The 14,338-nt window shown below is 38.8% G+C and overlaps 1 pseudogene; it reads left to right on the plus strand.

Annotated features, from left to right (window-relative positions):
- The window catches only part of LOC102177634, a 60,252-nt pseudogene extending 46,188 nt beyond the window's left edge, over positions 1–14,064 (plus strand).

Here is a 14,338-nt window from a genome sequence, read left to right on the forward strand (position 1 = left end):
AGTAGGAAGTCAAGAAACACCTAGAGTAACAGGCAAATTTGGCCTTGGAATGCGGAATGAAGTAGGGCAAAGGCCAATAGAGTTTGGGCAAGAGAACACACTGATCATAGCAAATGCCTTCTTCCAACAACACAAGAGAAGACTCTACACATGGACATCACCAGATGGTCAACACCGAAATCAGATTGATCATATTCTTTGCAGCCAAAGATGGAGAAGCTCTATACAGGCAACAAAAACAAGACCAGGAGCTGACTGTAGCTCAGATCATGAACTCCTTATTGCCAAATTCAAACTCAAATTGGAGAAAGTAGGGAAAACCACTAGACCATTCAGGTATGACCTAAATCAAATCCCTTACAATTATATAGTGGAAGTGAGAAATAGATTTAAGGAACTAGATCTGATAGATAGAGTGCCTGATGAACTATGGATGGAGGTTCGTGACATTGTGCAGGAGACAGGGATCAAGACCATCCCCATGGGAAAAAATGCAAAAAAGCAAAATGGCTGTCTGGGGAGGCCTTACAAATAGCTGTGAAAAGAAGAGCAGTGAAAAGCAAAGGAGAAAAGGAAAGATATACGCATCTGAATGCAGAGTTCCAAAGAATTGCAAGGAGAGATAAGAAAGCCTTCCTCAGTGATCAATGCAAAGAAATAGAGGAAAAGAACAGAATGGGAAAGACTAGAGATCTCTTCAAGAAAATTAGAGATACCAAGGGAACATTTCATGCAAAGATGGGCTTGATAAGGACAGAAATGGTATAGACCTAACAGAAGCAGAAGATATTAAGAAGTGGTGGCAAGAACACACAGAAGAACTGTACAAAAAAGATCTTCACAACCCAGATAATTACTATGGTGTGATCACTCACCTAGAGCCAGACATCTTGGAATGTGAAGTCAAGTGGGCCTTAGAAAGCATCACTGCGAACAAAGCTAGTGGAGGTGATGGAATTCCAGTGGAGAAATTTCAAATCCTGAAAGATGATGCTGTGAAAGTGCTGCACATATTTGCTGGCAAATATGCCAGCAAATTTGGAAAACTCAGCAGTGGCCACAGGACTGGAAAAGGTCAGTTTCATTCCATTCTCAAAGAAAGGCAATGCCAAAGAATGCTCAAACTACCACACAAATGCACTCATTCCACATGCTAGTAAAGTAATGCTCAAAATTCTCCAAGCCAGGCTTCAGCAATAAATGAATCATGAACTTCCAGATGTTCAAGCTGGTTTTAGAAAAGGCAGAGGAACCAGAGATAAAATTGCCAACATCCACTGGATCATGGAAAAAGCAAGAGAGTTCCAGAAAAACATCTGTTTCTGCTTTATCAACTATGCCAAAGCCTTTGACTGTGTGGATCACAATCAACTGTGGAAAATTCTGAAAGAGATGGAAATACCAGACCACCTAACCTGCCTCTTGAGAAATCTGTATGTAGGTCAGGAAGCAACATTTAGAACTAGACATGGAACAACAGACTGGTTCCATATAGGAAAAGGAGTACGTCAAGGCTATTTATTGTCACCTTGCTTATTTAACTTATATGCAGAGTACATAATGAGAAACACTGGGCTGGAAGAAGCACAAGCTGGAATCAAGACTACCAGGAGAAATATCAATAACCTCAGATATGCAGGTGATACCACTTATGGCAGAAAGTGTAGAGGGACTAAAGAGCCTGTTGATGAAAGTGAAAGAGGAGAGTGAAAGAGTTGGCTTAAATCTCAACTTTCAGAAAACTAAGATCACGGCATCTAGTCCCTTCACTTCATGGGAAATAGACGAGGAAACAGTGGAAACAGTGTCAGACTTTATTTTTTCGGGCTCCAAAATCACTGCAGATGGTGACTGCAGCCATGAAATTGAAAGACTCTTACTCCTTGGAAGAAAGATTATGACCAACCTAGAGGAGCCTGGTAGGTTGCAGTCCATGGGGTCACTAGGAGTCGGACACGACTGAGTAACTTCGCTTTCACTTTTCAATTTTATGCATTGGAGAAGGAAATGGCAACCCACTCCAGTGTTCTTGCCTGGAGAATCCCAGGGATTGGGGAGCCTGGTGGGCTGCCGCCTATGGTGTCACACAGAGTCGGACACGACTGAAGCGACTTAGCAGCAGTAGCAGCAGCAGATAGCACATTAAAAAGCAGAGACATTACTTTGCCAACAAAGGGCCATCTAGTCAAGGCTATTTTTCCAGTGGTCATGTATGGAAGTAAGAGTTGGACTTGAAGAAAGCTTAATACCAAAGAATTGATGCTTTTGAACTGTGCTGTGGAGATCTAACCAGTCCATTGTAAAGGAGATCGGTCCTGGGTGTTCACTGGAAGGACTAATGTTGAAGCTGAAACTCCAATACTTTGGCCACCTCATGCGAAGAATTGACTCATTGGAAAAGACTCTGATGCTGGAAGAGATTGGGGGCAGGAGAAGAAGGGGACGACAGAGGATGAGATAGCTGGATGGCATCACCGACTCGATGGACATGAGTTTGAGTAAACTCTGGGAGGTGGTGATGGACATGGAGGCCTGGCGTGCTGTGATTCATAGGGTGGCAAAGAGTCGGACATGGATGAGTGACTGAACTGAACTGAATTATTGGCCTGGGTCATTAATTACCATTTCATGTATATATCTAGATGTTGGATTTTAAAATATGGATGGATGATTATAAGCCTGTGTAATTCTGTATCATATGGTATTGCATTAAGGAAAACAGTCAGCTTCCAAACTTAGAAGTAACTCAAATATTTTCTTTAAATCTTCAAGACTGTGATTCTCCAAACAAATAGTTCATGAAAAATTTTTTTTTGGGCTGCACTGGGTCTTCATTGCTGAGCAATGGGTTTCTCATTGCAGTGGCTTCCCTTGCTGTGGAGCATGGGTTCTAGGGTGCACAAGCTTTAGTAGTTGTGGTGGATGGGCTCAGTAGTTGCGATGCACAGGCTTAGTTGCTCTGAGGCATGTGGGATCTTCCTAGACTAGAGATTGATCCCTTGTCCCCTGCACTGACAGGTGGATTCTTAACCACCGGGCCACCAGGGAAGTCGCATGGAATATTTCTTAACATCCCTTGTCCTCTCTTCAGCTTATCTTCAGAAAACTCTTTGGAGACTCTCCCTCACAAAAATGAAGAAAACCTCACAATTCCTCACCTCTTTTATTCTCCTATCATTTCCTTTTATTATTTCCTGTTTTACACAGGTTCCTTATAACACTTTCTTATCCTTGTACTCATGCTCTTTCCCTATCCAGTTCTTGAGTAAAGGGTAAAAGGCAGAGAAGCCAACAGTGAATGTCCACTTTACTGCCACATTCATCTCTAACTGATGATTTCTTTGCAAATAACTGTGAAAACCAGGAGGTCATGGAGAGAAATGTGATAAAAGAATAGCTCAGTTACCCCCCTTGGTCTGGGGGAGACACAGGGAAACAAAAGGATTAATTTTCCAGCAGCCACCCCTTGTCTTCTCCAAAGGCAGGGGGTCATACATCTTTGAAACCACAAGCTGGGTGCGCTGCCCATTACTTCTCCTTCCAAATACTAGAAGACTACAGAACCTTCATGGACTAATTCTAAAATAATGGAATTTTTTAAGTGTCTAATTTAGGCAATAATTGCCCTAAAGAGTTTATTCTAAGACAAGTTATTTATGAGGTAGATAACTCTACACAGGTAATTCAATTTTCCCCTTGATTTATTTAAATTCTGTTTCTTGAGAGGAGCTTGAGTTTCTCAGGTTCTTATCAAGTTTATCCCTATCCAGCCTGGGTGTTCACTAATGGGTGTATATTATTGAATTATCGGTTTAATCTTTTAAATAGAAGGCACCATGTATCATCTAGAAACCATTTGGCAATGAACGCTAAATAATGAAAGCTATTTCTACATGTAAAATGTCTCCAGGGATGCTGCTAATTGCATTGTTTAGGGGGCTTATGACATCAGAGCTGGCTGGCATCTCTGTGATTAATCTGGCCATCTCTTATTGTTTCACATCATGATCTCAAGACGGCTGTTGTAGTGTTAGTTTAATGTCTGCATTCAATCAAAAAGAAGGGGAAGGGAGAAAGGGTTTTAAGTCAGGAATTGTGTCCATTTAGTTAAGAGGCCCAGGCAAAAATTTTCTCTAAACACTTACCTATGTCTAGCTCAGCAGCCATATCGCTGGATAGAACTGGATCCCATGGACATCCCTAAATGCAATGAAGTCTCAAAAGGATGAGAAGATTGATTCATGAGCCACAGCCTGGAGCTCTGAATATTACTTCTCTGAACCGATTGGGTTGATTTTGTCAAAGATAATGTGGAAATGGCTCTAGAGGAGCCACCACCCCCTTCCCCCCAACCCCCACACTGAATCTGCTACATCTCTTAAGGACGTAGAGAATTGTCTTCAAATGAAATTTTCTTAAAAAGATAAGAGCTATTAAGTTTTTGCAGAGAGTTCTTAGTAAGTGTTGATCAAATAGTCTCTTCAATGTATGGGAACGGGAAGGAAAACAATGAAGAGAAAAAGAAGGCAAGAGTATCTGTGGAGAAGGTAACAGAACTGAGACTTTTCTGGTGGATCCAGAGTTCCAATTTATAACTCTCGGTAGAATTTATCACCCTTGCTACATTACATTTTACTGATGCGGAATTATTCATCCATTCTACTTTGCCACTTTATTCTCCTTTAAGTTCCTGAGGATCAAAATCACTGAGAGGATTACAGAGTGACTGCAGGTATATCCCTTTCCTTCAGTTTTGTAAAGTGTTAGTTGGTCAGTTGTGTCTGACTCTTTGCGGCCCCATGGATTGTAGCCTGTAGCCTGTATCCTGCCAGACTCCTCAGTCCATGGACTTCTCAAGGCAAAAGTACTGGAATGAATAGCCGTTCCCTTCTCCAGGGGATCTTCCCAACCCAGGGATTGAGCCCAGGTTTCCTGCAGGTGGATTCTTTACCATCTGAGTCACTGTTGGTACATCCCTTTCCTTCAATTTTCTAAAGATAAGTGAAAAACTGAATATAATTCTCTAAGAATGCAGAGGTCACAGTGGTGAATATTTTGATGAGGAAAAAAATATTATGGTTACCATTTGGATGCGGGAAATTTTTCTCTGTTGAGGGAAGTAAACTTTCTAGACTTATGAAAAATCAGAAGTAGAGGTATATTCAGAAACACCTGGACACTGAATCTGCTCTTGCACCTCAGCTATCATGTGGTCTCACTGCCTTCAAGTTTGTTTGGAGAACTGCAAGAGCCTGATGTTCTAAAACATTCCTTTACCTTGTAGTGAATATTTTTTAGCATAATTTCTTCTAGATGGAGATGTAAGTCTCAAAAATAGAAGACATTGGTGTGGCAAGAATAGAGTTTTTCACCTTTGGTAAAACCCTACTTTGTGTGGGCAATGTCACTGCAGCCACATGTCTGCCCTGGGGACTCTGAGAAAAGAGAAACTCTGCTAAATATGTCTTTTTTGTTCCAGCCCTGTGTGTCATCTCATTTACATTAAAATATTTTACCTGTGAAGAATTAAATGGTGCAGTGAGTCTAACTGTAGGGTAATCTGTCTGTGTGTGTAGTTCTTTCCCATTTCCTAGTGTCCAAAAATGCAGGTTCTACAAGATCAATGACATGGAAGACTGTAGTCCTATTTTCACTTCCCAGTACTAGGTGCCCAAGTCACAGTATTACAAGGTTGTTTTGGAGAAAGACTAATAGGGAATGAGTTGTATCACTGGAAGGATGCCAGAAAGGATGCTCATTGACTAAAATGATCTATTATGCCAGCCACAGTGGGTACATGAAATGAGTCCAAAGGAAAAACAAAAAGTGAGAAAACTTAGGAGGTAACTGCTGTAGCACTAATGGCATATTTACTCATAATCACCCACCAAAATCCTAATAAGAATTGATATGCTTGTTTTCCTTGTTGGAATCTGTTTGGAAAACATTAAGTACTCATCCTCAAAGACATAGTGCTGAACCCCAAAAGGCAGGTTTCTGTAAACAAACTGCAGAAGTGATTTCTGGGATCTAAGGGTGCAGTATGGGTGGGTGACATACGAAGAGAAGGGTTATTGAATCCCAGCAAAGAAACTCTTGTGTATTCAACATAGTTTCCTACAGCTAAGGAAAGGGGAAGCCTGTCTCTATATAAATGGCTTTAGCACCAACATAGCTTTGAATTTGGAGCAGAAATAAATAAGAAGAATCTAAAAAAATACGGGCTTTAACCAAGGGATGCCAAAAGCCTTTGGGAATAACATAAGATCAAGAGCCTAACCAAGCAGAAAGCAACAATTTTTATTACAAAGCAAAGAGCAACAGAAAATTGAAAGGCATGAGCTATTTCCACCAGTTATAGATACAGCAGGAAAGAAAGCCACACAGAAGGATGCCATGTGGAAAATGTTCTGTGAGCTTCTTAAGGAAACATAGAGCAGAGAGCATGGTGCAGAACTAACATCCCACAGGCTAATTCTTACTGTCAGGTTATGATCCCTTGATTTGCTGTGATTGTCAAAGACATGAGAGTTATTGGAGCTCATCCCCACCCCCCACACTTCAAATACAGCTATCCAGACAGCTGTATTTTCTGTCAGTGTAACTTCACTAACAGAAAATACAGTTGAGATGATGGCTGCTATGCTCCAAGTCTACTGCTAACAGCAAGCTCTGTCGCCCAGTCACTGGGGGTCTGAAACTTTGCCATTAAATCTGGTGGCTTCAGATGTCTTTTGGTTCCTCCTTCTTCTGAAACACAATATGCTTAAGCACAAGCAAGCATAGGGTATCTGGGAAAAGACAGGAGCACTAAATAAAACCTCCATTACCACATAATTTTGCACGTAGCCAGTGTTACAGTCATGAAGAAGAGCAGAACAAGTTATTTGGGTACAGAGAAACACTTTATCTCAGTAGCAAGAGCAAGACAAAAAAATCTAGACATCCAGCTAGTGAGTAGTTGTGCTTTCCTAAAAAATGGTATAAGTTACAGATTGAATGTTTGTGTCCCCTTGAAATTCTTATGTTGAAAGCCAATGTCCATCCAGGTCGGGCTTTGTGAGGTGATTAAAATTAGATGATGTTATGAAGGTGGAGCCTTCATGAATGGGATTAGCATCTTTACATGAGATAGCAGAGAGCTTGCCTTCTCTCTCTCTGCTCTTCACATTATGAGGTTACAAGGAGAAGTTGGCAGTCTGTAGGCAAGAAGAGAGTTCTCACTAGAACCTGACCATGTTGGTACCCTGATCTAGGATTTCCAATCTCTGGTACTACAAGAAACACATATCTGTTGCTTATAAATACTTGTGTGCTTTTATCTTGGGCTTTTACAAAACACTGAAATAAACTGTTGGCAGAGGTGAGAGAGGTTTGCAAGATGGGGGGGCAGAAGAATATGGAACTCAACTCCCGCCATGAGTACTTGAAGAATATATTTACACGTGCAGCAATTCTCACCTGAAAACATACTTGAGACTAGCAGAAAGAGTCTTATACAACAAAGCTATTAGATAGAACAATACAAAATCATGTGGGAAGAGGCAAAAGGGATGAGGTTGGGTCCAGTGCCCCTACAAGGTGACACAAAAGTAGAGGGGAATATTACAGCTTGGAGATTCTACCTGGGTGGTATGTGGCATGAATCACATATTGGGCACCCAAGCCCTGTGGTCCAACACTGGGGAAATGAGTCCACTTAGCTGGTTGAAAACCAATGGGACTGAAAGCAGAGATGTAAGAAACCTAGATATAAGAAACCTGCTTGCTTACTACTGAAACAGCATAGAGGAAGTAGATTGAAGGTGCCAAGGTCTCGGGCCCATTTCTCAGACTGCATTGGTGCATGCCCCAACCTGAGAAGAGTACCACTCCTTACCCTCTTGCTCTGCAATACAACTCCACAGCAGGCTGAGGGGTGCTCCAGGCAAGGGTAGTATATAGCTGTGAAGGAGGAAGTCGGCGATTGAATGTGTCAAGGACAGCCATTGCTAGCACCTAAGGAGGCAGTGAATCAGGGGGAATCCATTACTTTAACTGGTATGACTTCACCACACTAGGGTGAAAGCTGATGATATTAAGGAGAGTGCCCAATTGTGGAGGATGGAGCCAGATTAGACCTAGCACAATATCCAAATGGGGAGAAAGTGGCCATTATTGCTGTTCATGGAGGTGACAAATGGTTAGAGATCTGGAACTCTGACTGATGTGATGAGACTGCACAACATGCATCCTAGCCCATACCCAGTGCCCACTGCAGCCCATCTTGTTCCAGCACTGCTTCCCTATAGGATGAAGATATCATAGCTGGTAGTGGGGAGAGTGCACATCTAGAGGGAACAGAACCAGTTTGGAATCAAGCCTCAGGGATTCTGCTCTAGCACCTTGGGACCCACCTTTGAGCCACTGAGGATAGGATAAACCTTGGCTCACACCTGATTCTGGTTCTTGACCCTCAATATCCAGCCCCAACTCACACCAACAAAGAGCCAGTACACTCTGGGGGAAGACAGCACCCACACAAGACACACCATTAAGACTGGGAGAGGCAACTGTTTTACCTAATTTCACAGAGTCAGAGAAAATTCATAAGCAAAATCAGAAGACAAATGAATTATTTCAAATGAATAAAACTAGAGAAAATACCTGAAAAAAAGAGAAAAAAATAATTTTCCATATAAAGAGTTCAAAGCATTGGATGCTAGCAAGGATAAGAATGCTAAGCTAACTGAACTAGAGAAAAGAAGCAGAAACTTTAACAAGAAACTAGAAAGAAGGAAACTAGAAAATATAAAAAAGAACATGTCAGAACAAAGACTATAAGTAAAATAAAAAACACACTAGATGGAACTAACACCAAAGTAAGTGATACAGAAAAAATGTGAAAGTGATCTGGAAAAGAGAACAATGAAAATCAGAATATTAAAAAGGAAAAAAAAATTAAATTATAATGGTTTAAGGGACCTATCTGACAACATCAAACCTATCAACATTAACATTATAGGGGACTCAAAAGGAGAAGAGAGAGAAGAGGACTGAAAATTTATTTGATGAAATTAAGGTTGAAAATTTCTCAAACCTGAAGAAGAAAACATATCCAGGTACAGGAAGCACAGAAGAGCCCAAACAAAATGATACAAACAGATTAGCACAAAGACCTATCATAATTAAAATGGCAGAACTTAAAGAGAATTATAAAGGCCTCAAGAGACAAAGAATCACATGCAAGAGGACACCCATAAGGCCACTAGCTGGCTTTTCTGCAAAAACTTTGCTGGCTAGAAGGAAATGACATGATATAATTAGACTGCTGAAAGGGAAAAATCTGCAACCTAGGATACTCACTCAGCAAGATTATCATTTAGAATTGAAAGAGAGACAAAGAACTTCTCAGAGGAGAAAAACAAAAAGAGTTGATCAATACTAAAACTATCCTGAAAGAAAATGTTGAGAAGTCTTCTCTAAGTGGAAAGGACAACAACAAGAAGAATCTATAAGAAAAGCTGAATAAACAGGGAAGGTTGTAGATTAACCACTGAAATAAGGTGATACAAGAGTAAAAGAAAAACATCAGCTATAACTAAAATAAACAGTGAGGTGATAAACATGAAGATGCAAACTATGACATGAAAAACATAAGACGTGCGGAGGGGAGAAAAAAACGTAGATCTCTTAGAATGTGTTTGAATTCAAATGAGTACCAGTTTAAAACAAGGAGACACAGGTCAACCTATGTGAATCCCATGGTAACCACAAATCAGAAACATACATTAGATACACAAAAACTAGAGAAAACAAAAGAATAGCACTAAAGGAAATCATCAAACTGCAAGGGAAGAAACTAAAAGAAGAAAAACAGAAAACCACAAAAACAACCAGAAAACAAGTAACAAAATGACAAAAAACTACCAAGAATCACTTCAAATGTCAATAGAATAATTGTTCCAATCAAAAGTCATGGGGTAACTGAATAGATTAAAAAAAAAAAAAAAACAAGACCCATCTGTATGCTATAAGATACAAAAGACTCATGTCAGAGCTAAAAGACACACAAAAAAATTGAAAGTGAAGGGACAGAAAATGATTGAAAGTGAAAGTGGAAATGGCTCAGTCGTGGCCACCTCTTTGTGACCCCATGGACTGTAGTCCATGGAATTCTCAAAGCCAGAATACTGGAGAGGGTAGCCTTTCCCTTCTTCAGGAGATCTTCCCAACCCAGGCATCAAACCCAGGTCTCCCACATTGCAAATGGATTCTTTACTACCAGCTGAGCCACAAGAAAGGCCCCAAAATACTGGAATGGGTAGCCTATTCCTTCTCCAGTGGATCTTCCCAACCCAGGAATCAAATCGGGGTTTCCTGCATTGCAGGCAGATTCTTTACCCTCAGCTATGAGGGAAGCCCTAGAAAATGATTATTTCATGTAAACGGAAATGACTAGAAAGCTAGGCTAGTAAAGCTCCTATCAGACAAAGTGTATTTTAAAATGAAGTATATAACAAAAGACAAAAAAAAAAAAAGTGCATTATATAATGATACTGGGATCAATACAAGAAGGGGACATAACACTTGTTAATATATATACACCTGCATAGGAGCACATAAATATATAAAGCAAATATTAATAGACAGAAAAGGAGAAATTGACAATAATTCAATTATAGTAGGAGACTTTAACACTTCCCTTACATCAATGAATAGATCATCCAGATAGAAAATATGTAAGGAAATAGTAGTCTTAAATGACAAGTTAGACCAATTGGACTTAATAGACATCTGAAGGATGTTCTATCCAAAAGCAATAGAATACATATTCTTTTCAAGGGCACATGAAATTTTCCCCAGAGCAGATCACATTCTAGGTCCCAAAATAAGTCTCAAATTTAAGGGGATGGAAACTATACCAAGGATTTTTTCTGACTATAACTATATGAAACTAGAAATCCAATTACAGAAAGAAATGGGAAAAACTCAAACAACAAATGTGTGAAGAATAAACAATACACTGCTAAAACCCCAATGGGTCACTGAAAAAATCGAATAGGAAATCAGAAAATATCTTAAGAAAAATGAAAATAAAAATGCAACTTTTCAAAGTATATGGGATATAATAACAGCTGTTCTAAGAGTGAAGCTTATAGCAATACAGATCTATCTCAATAAACCAGATGAATGTCAAATAAAAAACCTACCATCTAAAAGAATTAGATATAGAAGAACAAAATCCGAAATCAGCAAAAGGAAGGATATAATAAAAATCAGAGACAAAATAAATAAAATAGAGAACTAGAAAAAACAAAGATAAGCTCAATGCAACTTCTCTTTTTTTGAAAAGATGAGCAGAATTGATAAGCCTTTAGTGAGGTGCATTAAAATAAAGAGGACTCAAAGAAAATAAGAAATGAAAGAGAAGACATAACAAATATAACAGAAATAAAAAAGAGAGAGTATTATAAACAATTATATGCCAATAAATTAGACAACCTAGAAGAAATGAATAAATTTCTAGAAACATGCCATCTTCTAACCCTGAAACAGAAATAGGCAGTCTGAACAGACCAATTACAGTAGTGAAATTGAATTTGTGATTAAAAAAAGTCTCCCAGAAAACAAAAGTCCAGTTTCACAGGGGACATATACCAAACATATAAATAAGAGCTAACACCTATCTTCTCAAATTATTTCATAAAATTGAAGAGGGAACACTTCCAAATTCATTCTATTCAATACAAGGTCAGCATTTCCCTGATACCAAAATTAGACAAAGATAGTGCAATAAAGGAAAAGTACAAGCCAGTATCTCTAATAAACACAGATGCAAAAATCTTCAACAAAATATTAGCAAATCAAATTCAACAATATATAAAAAGGGTCATATACCAGGATCAAGGGAGATTTATGCCTGGGATGCAAAGATGTTTCAATACATGCAAAGCAATCAATGTGATACGCCATGCCAACAAAAAAGTATAAAAATTCCATGATTGTTTCAATAGATGCAAAAGAAACATCTGACAAAATTCAACATCCATTCATGATAAAAATTCTTATCAAATTGGGTATAGAGGGAACACATCTCAACATAACAAAGGCCATGTATAACAAATCTATAGCTAACATTTGGAGTAGGGAGTGGCAACCTGCTCCAGTATTCCTGCCTGGAAAATTCCATGGACAGAGGAGTCAGGTGAGCTACAGCTCATGGGGTTGCAAAGAGTTGGACATGACTGAGCAACTGAGCATGCATGCACAGCTAATATACTCAATGGAGAAAAGCTGAAAGTCTTTCCTCTGAAATCAGGAACAAGATAAGGATGTTCACTCTTGCCACTTTTCTTTAACATAGTATTAGCAGTCCTAGCCACAGAAATCAGAAAATAAATAAGAAAAAAGAGGTATCCAAATTGAAAGGGAAGAAGTAAACCTCACTGTTTGAAAATGACATGATAGTATTTCTAGAAAACCCTAAAATGTCTCCATCCAAGAACTATTAGAACAAATAAATAAATCCAGTATAGTTCCAGGATGCAAAATTAATATACAGAAATCTATGCACTGATAATGAATCATCAGAAAGAAAACAAACAAAAAAAAAATCCTGTTTAAAATTGAATCTAAAAGAATAAAATACCTAGGAATAAACTTAACGAAGAAGGTAAAGGACCTATACTCTGAAAACTATAAATATTGATGAAAGTATTGAAGCTGATATAAATTAATGGAAAGATAAACCATGTTCTTAGTTTGGAAATATTAATATCATTAAAATGTACATACTACCCAGAACAATCTACATATTTTATACAATCCCTATAAAAATATCTATGATGTTTTCACAGAACCAGAAAACCTGAAAAAATAATGCTAAAATTTATATGGAGCCACAAAAACAAATAAACAAACAAATGAAAATACCCTCAGAATTGTCAAAGCAATCTTGAGAAAAAAAACAACAAAGCTGGAGGTATCATGCTCCCGACTTCAGACTATACACCAAAGCTACAGTACCAAAATGATTTAATACTTGAACAAAAAACACACATGTGAATCAGAACATGAGATCAGAACAGAATAAAGAACCCAGAAATAAATCCTATAAATAAATCCTCGGTACTTATGGTCAATTAACCTGTGACACAAGAGGCAAAAACAGATAATGGAGAAAAAAATCTCTTCCATAAGTGGCACATGGAAAACTGGACAGCCACATATAAAAGAATGAGAGTAAAACATTTTCTTACAGCATATACAAAAATTAACTCCAAATCGACTAAAGGCCTAAATGCAAGACGACAAACCTAGAAGAAAATTTAGGCAGAACACTCTCTGATATAAATCACAGCGATGTATTTTGGATCTCTCTCCTACAGCAAAGGAAACAAAACACAAACAAATGGAACCCAATTAAACGTACAAGTTTTTCCACAGCAAAAGGAAACCATTTACAAACTGAAAAGACAATCTCCTGGATTGGAGAAGGAATTTACAAATAATATGACCAATAAGTGGTTAACATGCAAAACATATAACTAGCTTATACAACTCAATATCAAAACAGTAAACAACTCAATCAAAAATTGGGCAGGAGAGCTCAAGAGACAAAGAAGATGTACAGATGACCAACAGACACATGAAGAAATACTTAACATCTCTACTCATCAGAGACATGTACATCAAAACCAAAATGAGATATCACCTTACATCTGTCACAACGTCTATCATCAAAAAGTCTGCAAATAAAGAATGTTGGAGAGGATGTGGAGAAAAGAGAACCCTTGTGCACTGTTAGTGGAAATGTAAATTGGTACAGCCACTATGGCAAACAGTTTGGAGGTTTCTCAAAACCTAAAAATAGAACTGCCATATGATTCAGCAATTCAAGACCAGGTTTTGTGGAGCCGGAAGCTTGTACAGTTTGATAAGCCCTCTTTAGGAAATGTAATACAAAAACGTCTTACATTTGCACAACATGAACGCATTGAGAAAGCTCCTCCCAGTTCTCAGGAAGAGGCTTGTGTGCAGGAAGAGCCAGGAAGCTTAACCTTCAATAGTGTCATGGTGTAGGCAACCTCAACTTTCCTCAGCTAATGTAGATCTTATGCAGTGAAAGGGCAAAGAGAACATGGCACAGGCATAACATCTGTTTCAGGACCAGAGAAAACTTGAGAATTCTCCAGAGTGCTGGAGAGAGGGGTTGAAGGGAAAGGCCTAGGAAGCACCTGGGGAAGGCAACACCCAGACTAGCAGAGGCCCAGTCATCTGGCAGGCGATTTGATAAACAGTCATTGATTGAAGAAATGAGCACAGATGATTTCCTTGACAGGTCTCACTGGTAGGT

This window comes from Capra hircus, chromosome 10, assembly GCF_001704415.2.
Source record: "Capra hircus breed San Clemente chromosome 10, ASM170441v1, whole genome shotgun sequence".
Taxonomy (NCBI): domain Eukaryota; kingdom Metazoa; phylum Chordata; class Mammalia; order Artiodactyla; family Bovidae; genus Capra; species Capra hircus.